Raw genomic sequence first — 12,241 nt, 5'->3', positions numbered from 1 at the left:
AAAAAAAAAATTATTAAATTATTTTGATTAATATATTAATAGTTATTTTAAAATACAAAAAAACATTTTTTTTATTTTAAAATAAAATATTTAAACTATTTTGATGTGAAATTTGGTAGAGTTATTCTATGGTTTATTTTTTACATCCTCTAATTTTCATAAGCTTTTTTGAAGAAATCTCAACTAGGTTATGAATATATATGTAAAAAATTCTCAGTCTTAATTTGACCTAAATTTTTGAAAATTCATAACTAATTCTATTCAACTCCAATAAGGCATGTTAGCATTCTATGGAATCAATGAAGGGGATCCTTTCAATTTAAAAATAATTTCAAGACATGATTATGTTCAATTTGAGAGTATATAGCCTTTGATAGTGTATGAATTGTTGTATATTGTTCTCAAAATAAATATGATTATGGCTTTAAACTTGATGGAGATTCATTTGGAGATATTCCTTGTATCCTCCAATAGGTCAGTTTAATGCATATATTTCCTTGTAGTTGAATTTATAAATTCATAGGTCACTATGTGACCTATTACTTTATTAATTCATTATAATCATTCCATAGGATAATAAGGCACTTTATTTTTTCATTGATTATTTGATGTGATTGTAATTAGTGTATTCAAGGGTTAGTAAACATGATTTTCAAATCTTTAAACCTAGAGACATTTAGGGAAAAAATTAAGGTTATGATTTAGTGAATTTAATCTAGTTTAGGAATCCACTACACACAACCCTTTTGGGATGAAACATAAACTTAGAAAACTTTTTACATATACTCCTTGATTTAGATTGGACATTAATTGACCTTATAACAATGATCAATTTCAATTAACCCTTCATTAAGGGATTAATATCAACAAATTCCAATAAATCATATAAAAATCTTAAAAATTTAAAAAATCAACACCAATCAACTTTAAATCAAACGGAAAATCATTGAAAATAGTAATTCAAATTTAAATCTCATCAAATCTTAATTAACACTTAAATCATCCTTAATTAATCACTAATTAAATAAATTCATTTAAATTCAAATAAATTTCAAAGTAAAAAAAAAAATTAAAAATTCATTATAACTTTAATATCTAATTTTAAATAAAACTTTTTAGATAAATTATAATAATACTTTATTAATAATTCATTAATAATTTATTAAAATCAATTATAAATTCATCAATTAATTAAAAATTATAAATATTACAAGAAAATTTAGGAAAATTTATATTAAATTCTAGTTCATTTAAAACAAATTAATTTGATAATTTGATTGATTAAAATTTATTTTAGTCAATTAATTTTGATGATTTAATTTGAATTAAATAAATTTATGTCTTTATGTCCAATTCTTGATTCGTTTTGGAGGACATTTGGACATTAAATTTTTAAGACCTTTAATACATTTAAATAACAAAAGGATCTCCTATGTGTTGTGCATGATTCCTTTTTAGGAAGGCACAAACACATTTAGATTTGGGGATCTTCAAACAATAAAGAATATACCAACTTAATGTGGCATACTCGACTCCATTTGGAAAGTATATTGCATTTCATTATAAGGTCCCTCTTCTCTTTCTCGAATAAACTTTGGAGGCTCTCATATGGTCACCTTTCATGCATAGATGATAGGTGTTCATTTTGGAAGCCTCAGGACTTATAAATTGATAAATCCTTGCACTTTGAGAGTTATTAATCTATAAGTTTTTTAAAACTAAATCAATAACTTCAATACTTAAAGTTATAATAATTTAAAAATTAAATACACATCATTTAAACTTTAATTAAAATCCCTTTTAGCCTTCAATGATAAACCTTAAAAATATATGCAATTTAACCATAAATTCCTAAAGGACCTATCAAAGCCATACAACCTCTTTCACATACTTAGATGATTTACTAGGACAACTAACTTTAGCCTAGGCTAGGTTGATGGATTGTTGTGGTTTGATTGTGGGTGTCTTTGCCTAGAGGGCAAAGTTGAGATTGTTAGGAGAGAACTACACATTTGAACAATAATGTTTGGAATCATTAAAACTACATAAGTTACAAAAATGTAAAGCATGCAAATAGCAACTATCTTAACAGGCACCTATGTGTGATTGCTTATTTTCAACAAAATTATAGCATGTCATGTTTAATTTTCTGTCAGTGCACTAGAGAGTGGAGTGAATGAGTGAGGGTCATGTACTTTACTTTTTTTACTTTCATGTACATATAATTGCTCACAACACACTCATAAATATATTTATTTTCCCGCTTTTAAATTCTTACAAAGTAGAATGTTATTAGGTGATGATTTACATGTAAAAAGTTTTGTAAATTTCAATTTCATAGAATTATATATATAGATCAAGTTGTACTATATTTTGTGTTATAAAGAGTCAAATATAATAGCTTATACATATACAATTGGGGCTCCAAAAAGTAATGTATCTTTCAAAGGTGATATTCTTTTTGGAATTTTGCTGAAGACATGGAACTCGAATATAATAAACAATTGCATTTGATTCTAGATGTTTCTTATAGGATTAGAATTCAGGTTTGTTTTCGGTGGGGACTGACCACCATTACTTTACTTCAGATTCCAGGTATACTTTGTAAATTTTATATTAATAAAATTAGCTCTTTTATATGCATTGTTGTTGATACATCATAAGCATACATGTAGATTTTCATTTTTATAAGCATATTATACTACATTTGATTTAATTTTCTTAACAACTCCTTGAATCATATGATAGAGTTTTCTTAATCATGCATTCATCGGCATTTGTTGTGATTAGGACTATTACCTGACAGCTCACTCTAGATAAGTGGTAAGTCATGACTGTATACACTCTTCTCTGCACACTCTTTATTTAATTCAAATCAAAAATTTTAAATCAAATTTTAGTGTTAGAATTTATAATCTAAGCCTGTATTTTGAAAGTTAAATTAACCCAAACATTTCTTTGAACTTATACGTATTTTAAAATTATTTAGTCTTCATTTTAATCGAGAGTATTCTCTTAGGAGATGTAATTAACTATATGGCCTGCCCTTATAGGGACTATAGATTTTAGAATAAAATAAACCCTACTTTAGTTTCCTTTCTAAGGTATGGGAAAAATCTATGAACACAGACCTTGCTTTATCCATATTTTAAATTTACTTTCTTAATCAAAAGATAAGTGTATATTTTATTTTCTTTTATAGTAGATTGAATATCTCTATATTTGATTATGGAAATAAATTTATTATTTATTTATATAATTAGAATTATAGGATAATATGCTTTTCATCCTTTGGGATGAATTGTATATCCCTATGTCGCATCTAATTAGAAAAATATATTATAGTTTTCTTTCTTTTAAATCAATAAAAGGATAATAGTCTACCCTTTAGGGTGGTATAATGTCTAACTATGCAGATTTAATCGAAAGAAAATCTTAAAAATATAAATAAACCAAATCTTGTGGGACTTAAAGCATTTTTTTAAAAAATAAATAAAAAGTTCTCATAGGAGTTAATATGATTACCTTCATCATTAATTTCCCTAACAATATTTTTATTGTCTTACTTTTTACTTTTCTGATATAGGAACTTGATGTTGTTTTTCCCTTTGGAGAGCTAAGTATATTTAGCCCTTTTTTTAATCCAATTATTCTCCTAAATATTATCATGAATAAGATCTTCCTTATTAGAGAGGGTAGCATCAAGAATATAACTATCCATGGGTTTGGATTGCAAACTGTTATAAATCGTTTTACATTTTTCCTTAAATAGATGATTTTGTTATGTAGAGAAGTTTTAGAATACCAATTGACATTTTTCCAGCCTATTGTAGAAAGTAAACATATGAACACTTTGACAACAATGTTCCAAGAAGCAAGCACGACATCAAAAAAGAAAGGCTGAGTCGGCCAACAATTCTTATACATAAATCTTTTATGAGTAGTGATAGAAGAGTCTATATGAGAATGGTCAGAAGAGAGGGGGCTCAAAATATTGAAGTGAGAAAAAGAAGAAGAGGTTATCCAAACTTTTTTTTTTCAAAAGGTTTGATCTAGAAGCCATCCGATAAAATTATTAATCTGTTAGTTGAACTAACTATAAGTAAGAAAATTATGAGGCTGATTAATCAAGCCAACATTGTAGATATAGTTATTGAAATCTATAAGCTTAGTAGGATGAGAGGGGATTAAAAAAAAATAAAAAAATAAAAAAAAGGATGAGAGGGGATCCTGCTGGTTTTTTCATTAGTATTTCTCACATAATTAAAATCCCATCATGATTAAGGGCTCAAACATATGCTTAGAAATATCATGAAGGTCCCTCAAAAGGGATTTTCTTTCAATATCCCTATTAGCCACATAGATAAAGGAAATAAGGATTTTAATGGTGGTGGTGATAACTAGAAGGCCATGTGTGTATTGGGAGTGAATTTTTAGTGAAGTGAAGTTAACAATATTGGCACTCAACTTGACCTAGGTGCGAGCATCAGGATGTAAGTGAATGTTATTATAACTACCTTCATTTAGAAAGATGTTATATTTTGAGCTTGTTGAAAACACCCTAAACCCTAATTAAGTTTGGCTTCAAATAACAAATTATCTGGAGAAAACCTAGCACCAACTACATTAAAGTTAATACTGATGGCTCTGTTAGTGAAGGTTATTTTGGGTGTGGTGGTATTTTGAGAAATGATAAAGGAAATTTAGTTGTTGCCTTTGCTACTCCTCTAAATAATTGTTCTGTTTTATTTGCTGAACTTATGGCAATTTATAAAGCTCTTCAAATATGCTTATCTTCTGGCTATCTTAAAATCTGGATTGAAGTTGATGCCCTTTTAGTTATTCAACATATCTCTGATGATAAGTTTGGTAATTTTGATACCTTTTATATCCTTAAAGATATCAAAAGAATGCTATCTCATCTTGACTATAAAATCTCTCATATTTGGAGAGAAGGAAATTCGGCTGCTGATTTTTTAGCCAAAACTGGAGCTCATTTGGATCAATTTACTTCATTTAATAATGATAATATTCCCTTTTTATTAAAGGGAATAATCAATCTTGACAAAGCAGATTTGCCTTATATTCGTATTTAATTTGGCTATGATGTTTAAATTTTTAAATCTTTTTTGGAAGATCTTGTTTGCCATTTTTCTTTGTAAATTGATTGGTAAGAAGTTTGTTTGCTGAAAGGGGACGCCTTTACTTTGTTGCATGGAAGGGACCGATTTTACTGAGAGCAGTTATGTTGATTTGTTAATTAATTCTATTTGGTTGCATGGTGAAATGGTTAGCCTTCTTATTCTATTTGGTTGGAGGTGGTTTGGGGATTTCTGTTTAGTGGGCTGGAGTTTTATTTATGTTGGTTTGGTTTCTCAGAAATCTTTGTCTATTTGGGTTTCTTTTTGCCTAAGTCAAATTACTTTGAAATCTTTGGTATTCATTTCTTCCATTTTAGATTTTTTAATCCTGAGCCAAAAAAATTTTATTACTTGCATAATTTTTATCAAATATTTGTATAATTGTTACTTAATTTGCATTGAGTGTTATTATCCAGATTTTATGAAATTGGAGATTTCTATCATTAAAGATGGCTGCAGAACTTCTATTTGGATAAAGCTTTTAAAGATTTCAAGGAAGTGGAAGAAATCAAGTTTGGAGATGGCTAGCATCTTTCTCTTGACTAAGCACTTTTTGAATTTTTTTGGTGCTTATGAAGACTTTAGTTTTATATTGTTTTTCATTGTATCTAGAAAGAGACATGAGGCTCATTAGATTCTCCTTTTATTTTTTGTATTTTTTTTTTCTTTCATGTATTTTCTTTTTATTTTAGTAGAGCCTCTACTCTCTTTTAAGGACTTTTTGTAATCGCTTTTTTAATAATAAACGCGTAAGCCCCTTCAGTGGGTTTTAACCAAAAATAAAAAAATAAAAAAAATTATCTAAATATTTTTATGAAAACAACCTTCTATAATTATTCACATGATCATCACCATTCAAACCTCTAACATTCCAATAAAATAAGTTACAAAGAGACATCTCTAAAAAAATTTGTTACTTAGAATAATTGTGTTAGCAGTATCTCTCCTATCTATGAAAGTAAACTAAGCCACATGAATTAGATTAGGAAGTAACTTCTTAATTCTGTTAGCAAGAGGCTTAACAACCACCTTGTAAGTAACATTATATAAGAAGACATGTTTGAAAATAATCATGGAGGAGGTGTGTAAGGTTTTGGGGATTAAGACTGTGTTAGAATGCTTCACTCTGTAGTGTATAATGGAAGTATAAGAAATATCTCATAGTCAAGATAAAGTAAACACCAATAATATCCCAATAATTCTTGAATAATTATGTTGCAAAGTGATCAGCCCTCAGGCTTTTTCATTATCAATCTTAAAAAAAGAGCAAATTTAATTTCATCAGGCTAAAAATTCATAGCAAGATTGTATATATCCTTATGTGAATGTTTTGGGTTAAGTGGAATGTTGTCACTATTAATGTCAAAAGTAGTATTTATATTAAATAGAGTGTTGAAATACTTTATGGCCTCAATAGTAATACTAATTTTGGAAGTTAATATGACCACCTCCATCATTAATTTCCCTAATAATGTTTCTATTGTCTCTCTTTTTAATTTTTTAATATAGGAACTTGAGGTCATCTTCCCCTTTGGAGAGCTAAATATATTTAGCTCTATATTTAATGCAGATGTTCTAAAAAATTTTGGCCTGAATATGCTCTTCCTGATTAGAGAGGACATCATCAAGAATATAACTATTTAGGGGGTTGGATGGAAAACTGCTATAAATGATTTATATTTTTTCTTTAAATATATGATGTTGTTCTATGGAGAAGTTGAAGAATGCCAATGGACATTTTAAGCATCATTTTAACATTTTTAAGGTTATTGAAGAAAATGAACGTAGGAACTCCTTTACATTAATGTTCCAAGCAACAAGTACAATATAAAAAAAAAGGAAAACTAAGTTGACCAGTTTTTCTTATACATGGATCTTTTTACTAGTGATGGAAGAGTCCATATGAAGCAATATAGAAGCTTGTTCATAAGAAAGGGGGCTCATAATATTGAAGTGAGATAAACAAAATAGATTATCCAAGCATTATTACCAAATGCTTGATATAGAAGACATCTAATAAGGTTATTAGTTTGTTAGTTGAACAAACTATAAGTAAGACAACTATGAGGTTGAGTAATCAGGCCAGTATTATAGATATAGTTTTTGAAATCCATGAGCTTAGCAGGATGATGGGGGATCCTCTCGATTTTTTCATCAACATTTCTCACAAAATTAATGTCACTCATGATGATTCAGGGTTCAAACATACACTTGAAAATATCGTGAAGGCCCCCCTTTGGAGAGCTAATTATATTTTGATCTGATTTTACTCATAAATATTAGCTTGAATAAGCTTTTCCTAATTAGAGAGCGCAACATCAAGAATATTACTATCCATGGGGTTGGATTGAAATTGTAATAAATGATTATATATTTTTCCTTTAAATAGATGATGTCATTGTGTAGAGAAGTTGAAGAATACCAATTGACATTTTAAGGACTATTTTGATATTTTTCAACTTATTGAAGAAAGTAAACATAGGAACTCCTTTGACAAAAATGTTTCAAGCATCAAGGACATTATCAAAAAAGGAAAATTGAGTCAAGCAATAGTTCTTATACACGGATCTTTTGTGTACAATAATGGAAGTGTCCATATGAAGAAATATCTAAGAATGGTTAGAAGAGACGGGGATCAAAATATTGGAGTGAGATAAAGTAAAAGAGGTTATAAAAGCATTTTCATAATATGCTTGATCCAAAAGACATCTGATAAGGTTATGTGATGATCCATAATCTAAATTGGAAGAATTATTCTTATCTTTTAATAAACAACAACTAAAGCTATTTAATATTATTTATCAAACATTAAAATAGATTTTATATTTTAAAATATCAATATACATATCTGTATTTATTCCCAAAATCATATACAGTACTTATGATATTTACAATCATCATCACATAACTATCATGTCTTGAGTACAAAAGAAAAACTAGAAAAAAAAAAAGAAATAGAACCTAAAGAATCTTGACCAGACTCACACTCCTATTTTCCTGCCTTGACCTAAAATAATTTAACCACCATAACGGGCTTAAAAAGATAAGCAGGTCACCAAAACCTATAATTGAATTTAAAGCACGATAAAAGAGAAATATGTATGTCAATAGTTAAATCATAACAGTTACATTCATATTATCATTGAATTAGAACATAAATAGTAAATCTCAAATACACTAGCAGTAGAATCTATAAAAAGTAAAATACTATAGTACAAAAGCCTATAAAGCTGTAAAATGGTATGAGTGTCAAATCTATAAAGCAATCATCATATATGTAATACCAATAAGTATAAATATCATATGAAGTATGAAATCAAAATATCAATAAAGACTATTAAAATCAAACCAATGCAATAAAATCATATAAAAATGTATATATACTATCTAGATATTCCATATCACGTGCTCAATATATCATAAGCTTAATATCAATATAATGAATCAATAGTATCAGTATCTAAATTTGTAAAAATAATAATCTAATGGTAAAAGCAGTGTAAATTCATGTACTAATAATAAATTTGAATAATAATAATGTCTCAAAATATGCATTTAAGTAGTCACACTAAATAAGTCAGAAGTCTTGGCTATCATGATATTTTTCAGTATTAGTATCAGTGTTAGTAAACTGTTAGTTCAGTAAATATAGTCGTCACACATAACCCGTCGGCTAAGTAATGATCTCCTTATAACTCCCAATCAGTATCACGTAAATCAGTAGAGGATAACTAAATAATAATATTTAAAGGAAAGCTCATCAATCCACCATTCTGTATTAGTCAATTAGTCTCCAACCAATAGGTCAACCAGGATTTACTTGTTTGTTTCACACACATATATTATTATCATAATACTATAATAATAATAACGATCAGTTATTATTCAGGCACAAATCCATATTCATTTTGAATGCATTATATCAAATAATGCATAATTGAGCATAATTAAGAAGATGCCAAAATGTTATAATGGTAGATAATAAAGAATCTTATTATAAAAAAATGTATATTTTCAAAAAATTACCAAAATACCAAGAATTGAATAAAATGATATTTTAAAACTTTTATTATACTACACTACTATGTTTAGACGTCAAAATAAATTTTTGGGTAGGAAAAAATCGGTGTATTTTCAAAATCATCTTATAAAAAATCTCAAATAAATACTCAAATGCTCATAATCATGATCTCTATAACATTCAAAAAGTTACGCGGTGAAAGTTTTAGTAATATAAAAATATTCACATTTTTTTGTTACAAAAACACACATTTGATCAAAAAATACCAAAAATACAAAATCTTTGAATTGAAAAATAAGCTAAAGGTTCCTTACCGTGGGATGAGCAAATATCCCAACTGGACCGTTTGACGAAAATCGCTTTGAGGTCTCCAAATCTTGATTTCTTTTTTCTCTCTTAACTTTTTTTATCTAAATTTCCCTAAACCATCTCTGTTGCCGAAAATGAAAAGGAAAAAAGTATTTTAAATACTTAGTAACTTAGGATATTTTAATTAAAATAATATTATTTATATTATATAATTTATTTAATAAAAAATTTCATATAAAATTCAAATAAATTATTTTATATCTTTAAAATTAAAAAAATATCCATAAAATAAAACAAGATATTTAGAAAATATCGATGAAATCAAATTGCAAGACGAACACATGACGATCCCAAAATCCTTTCTTGTACTAATAGGTATCAATTTCTTAAGGATTATCACCGGTGCCTAAAAATTATGAAAAAAATTGTGTAGTAAAAACACTATAATAAAAATATTATAACAAAGGTGGATTTAAGTTTAGAGTTATATTGACTACAAAAAAATTGTTAAAGTCAAAATACAGGTTATTACATGTTTTTAGTATGTTAGTTGAACTAATTATAGGTAAGACCACTATGAGGCAAATTAATCAAGCCAGCATTATAGATATTTTTATTGAAATTCATGAGCTTAGTAGGATGATGGGGGATCCCACTAATTTTTTTATTAGTATTTCTCAAATAATTAAAGTCTCCCATGATGATCCAGGTTCAAACATATACTTGCAATCATCATAATATAAAATAGAAGAGTTTATCCAAGCATTGTTACAAAATGTTTGATCTAGAAGACATCTGATAAGATTATTGGTATGTTAGCAAAACTAACTAAAAGTAAAACCACTATGAGGCAGATTAATCAGGCCGTCATTGTATCTATAGTTATTGAAATCCAATGAGCTTAGTAGAATGATGGGGGATCCCACCAATTTTTTCATTAGCATTTCCACATAATTAAAGTCTCTTATGATGATCTAGGATTCAAACATATATTTGAAAATATCATGAAGGTTCCCCTTTGGAGAGCTATATATATTTAGCCCTTTGTATGTTTTCTGATTATTCTCATAAATATTAACCTGAATAAGTTTTTCCTGATTAGAGAGGGTAGCATCAAGAATATAACTATCCATGGGGTTGGATTGCAAATTGTCATAAATGATTTTATATTTTTCCTTTAAATAGATGATGTTGTAATGTGAAAAAGTTGAAGATTACAATTAGACTTTTTAAGGACCATCTTGACATTTTTTGGCTTATTACAGAAAGTAAACATAAGAACTCCTCTGACAACAATGTTCCAAGTAGCAGTACAATATCAAAAAAGGAAAGTTGAGATGACTAGTAGTTCTTATACATAGATATTTTGTGTATAGTGATGGAAGATTCCATATGAAGCAATATAGAAGAATGGTTAGAAGAGAGGGGGCTCATAATATTGAAGTGAGATAAAATAAAAGAGGTTATCTAAGTATTATTAAAAAAGGCTTGATCTAGAAAACATTTGATAAGGTTATTAGTTAGTTAGTTGAACTAACTATAAATAAGACCATCATGAGGCAAATTAATTAGTCCAGCATTGCAGATATAATTATTAAAATCCATGAGCTTAGAAGGATGATGGGGGATCCCATAGATTTTCTCAAAATTATTTCTCACACAATTAAAGTCTTTCATGATGATCTAGATTTCAAACATATACTTGGAAACAATGGCAGGGTAGTTAAGGTCTTGGCTAAGAGTTGCCAATGGCACCAATAGAGTTGAGGGAAGATAAAATATTTGAGATGATATGGAGGTCCAATAAAAAGTTTCTTGATACAACTACTATCTCACAGGCGAGAGTTACTAATTTTGGAAGATAGATTGGGGCTATGGGAGCCGAGATTTGGGACAAGAATGTGCTTCATGTGCAAATGTCTTACCAACATCACATGAGAAGGGTTTCCATTTATATAAAATATGTAATTTTACTATATTCTCCCTTAATTAAATACGTATTTCATCTCGCATGATAAAGAAGGTGGAAATTTATATACTAACAGGAGAAAAATAAGCTTAGATGTTTTTGTAAAGACTTCATCTTTTGTCTAATGTCAAAAGGTCTATCTCATAACCTATAATATCACAAATTGATCTCATCATGCTTAAAAAATTAATTGAATCATCTGTATGTGTCAGAGAGAGAAATGTTACATAAGGCGTATGAGAAGTAAGAAATCCTTTCCAGTTCATCAAAGAATATGCATCAAATGAAGTGGGTGAGAGGGAGAGGAATTGCGAGGGAACCATGGTGTAATAGCCGAACATGGACTGGCCAATCCAGGTGTTCCTCGAGACTGAAATCGCACACGAGAAACATGACCTTGCTGCATGTAGCAACCTCTTTTCCCCCCTTTTGTTCGATCTCTCTCTCCAAATCAAATAAATCATGTAATTTTTTCCCTATTCAAATCATTCTCCTTGATTACTAATTTTGTCTCTCCATTTAAGGTGAAGAGAACATAGGGCATCATATTTTCCTTCTTTTAGTAGCCGCCAAACTCTCCTTTCTCCTCCCTCTTCTTTTATTTCTCTCCACAACAACCACCAAATTTATATTTCCCCTACTTTCGCTCTTCCTAGTTGTGTTTTCCTCGAATTGACACTATTATTAGGGAGGTTTCCCTTCTTACTTCCATCTTTCTCTTGAACCGAGTTTGAGCCCTCCTCCTGTCCCCATTGACATAAATCATTAAACAAGGGTCAGTTAATAGTACTATTATTGTCA

Source organism: Dendrobium catenatum, unplaced genomic scaffold, assembly GCF_001605985.2.
Source record: "Dendrobium catenatum unplaced genomic scaffold, ASM160598v2 fragScaff_scaffold_737, whole genome shotgun sequence".
In the NCBI taxonomy this organism is placed as follows: Eukaryota; Viridiplantae; Streptophyta; class Magnoliopsida; order Asparagales; family Orchidaceae; genus Dendrobium; species Dendrobium catenatum.
This window is presented reverse-complemented; position numbering follows the sequence as displayed.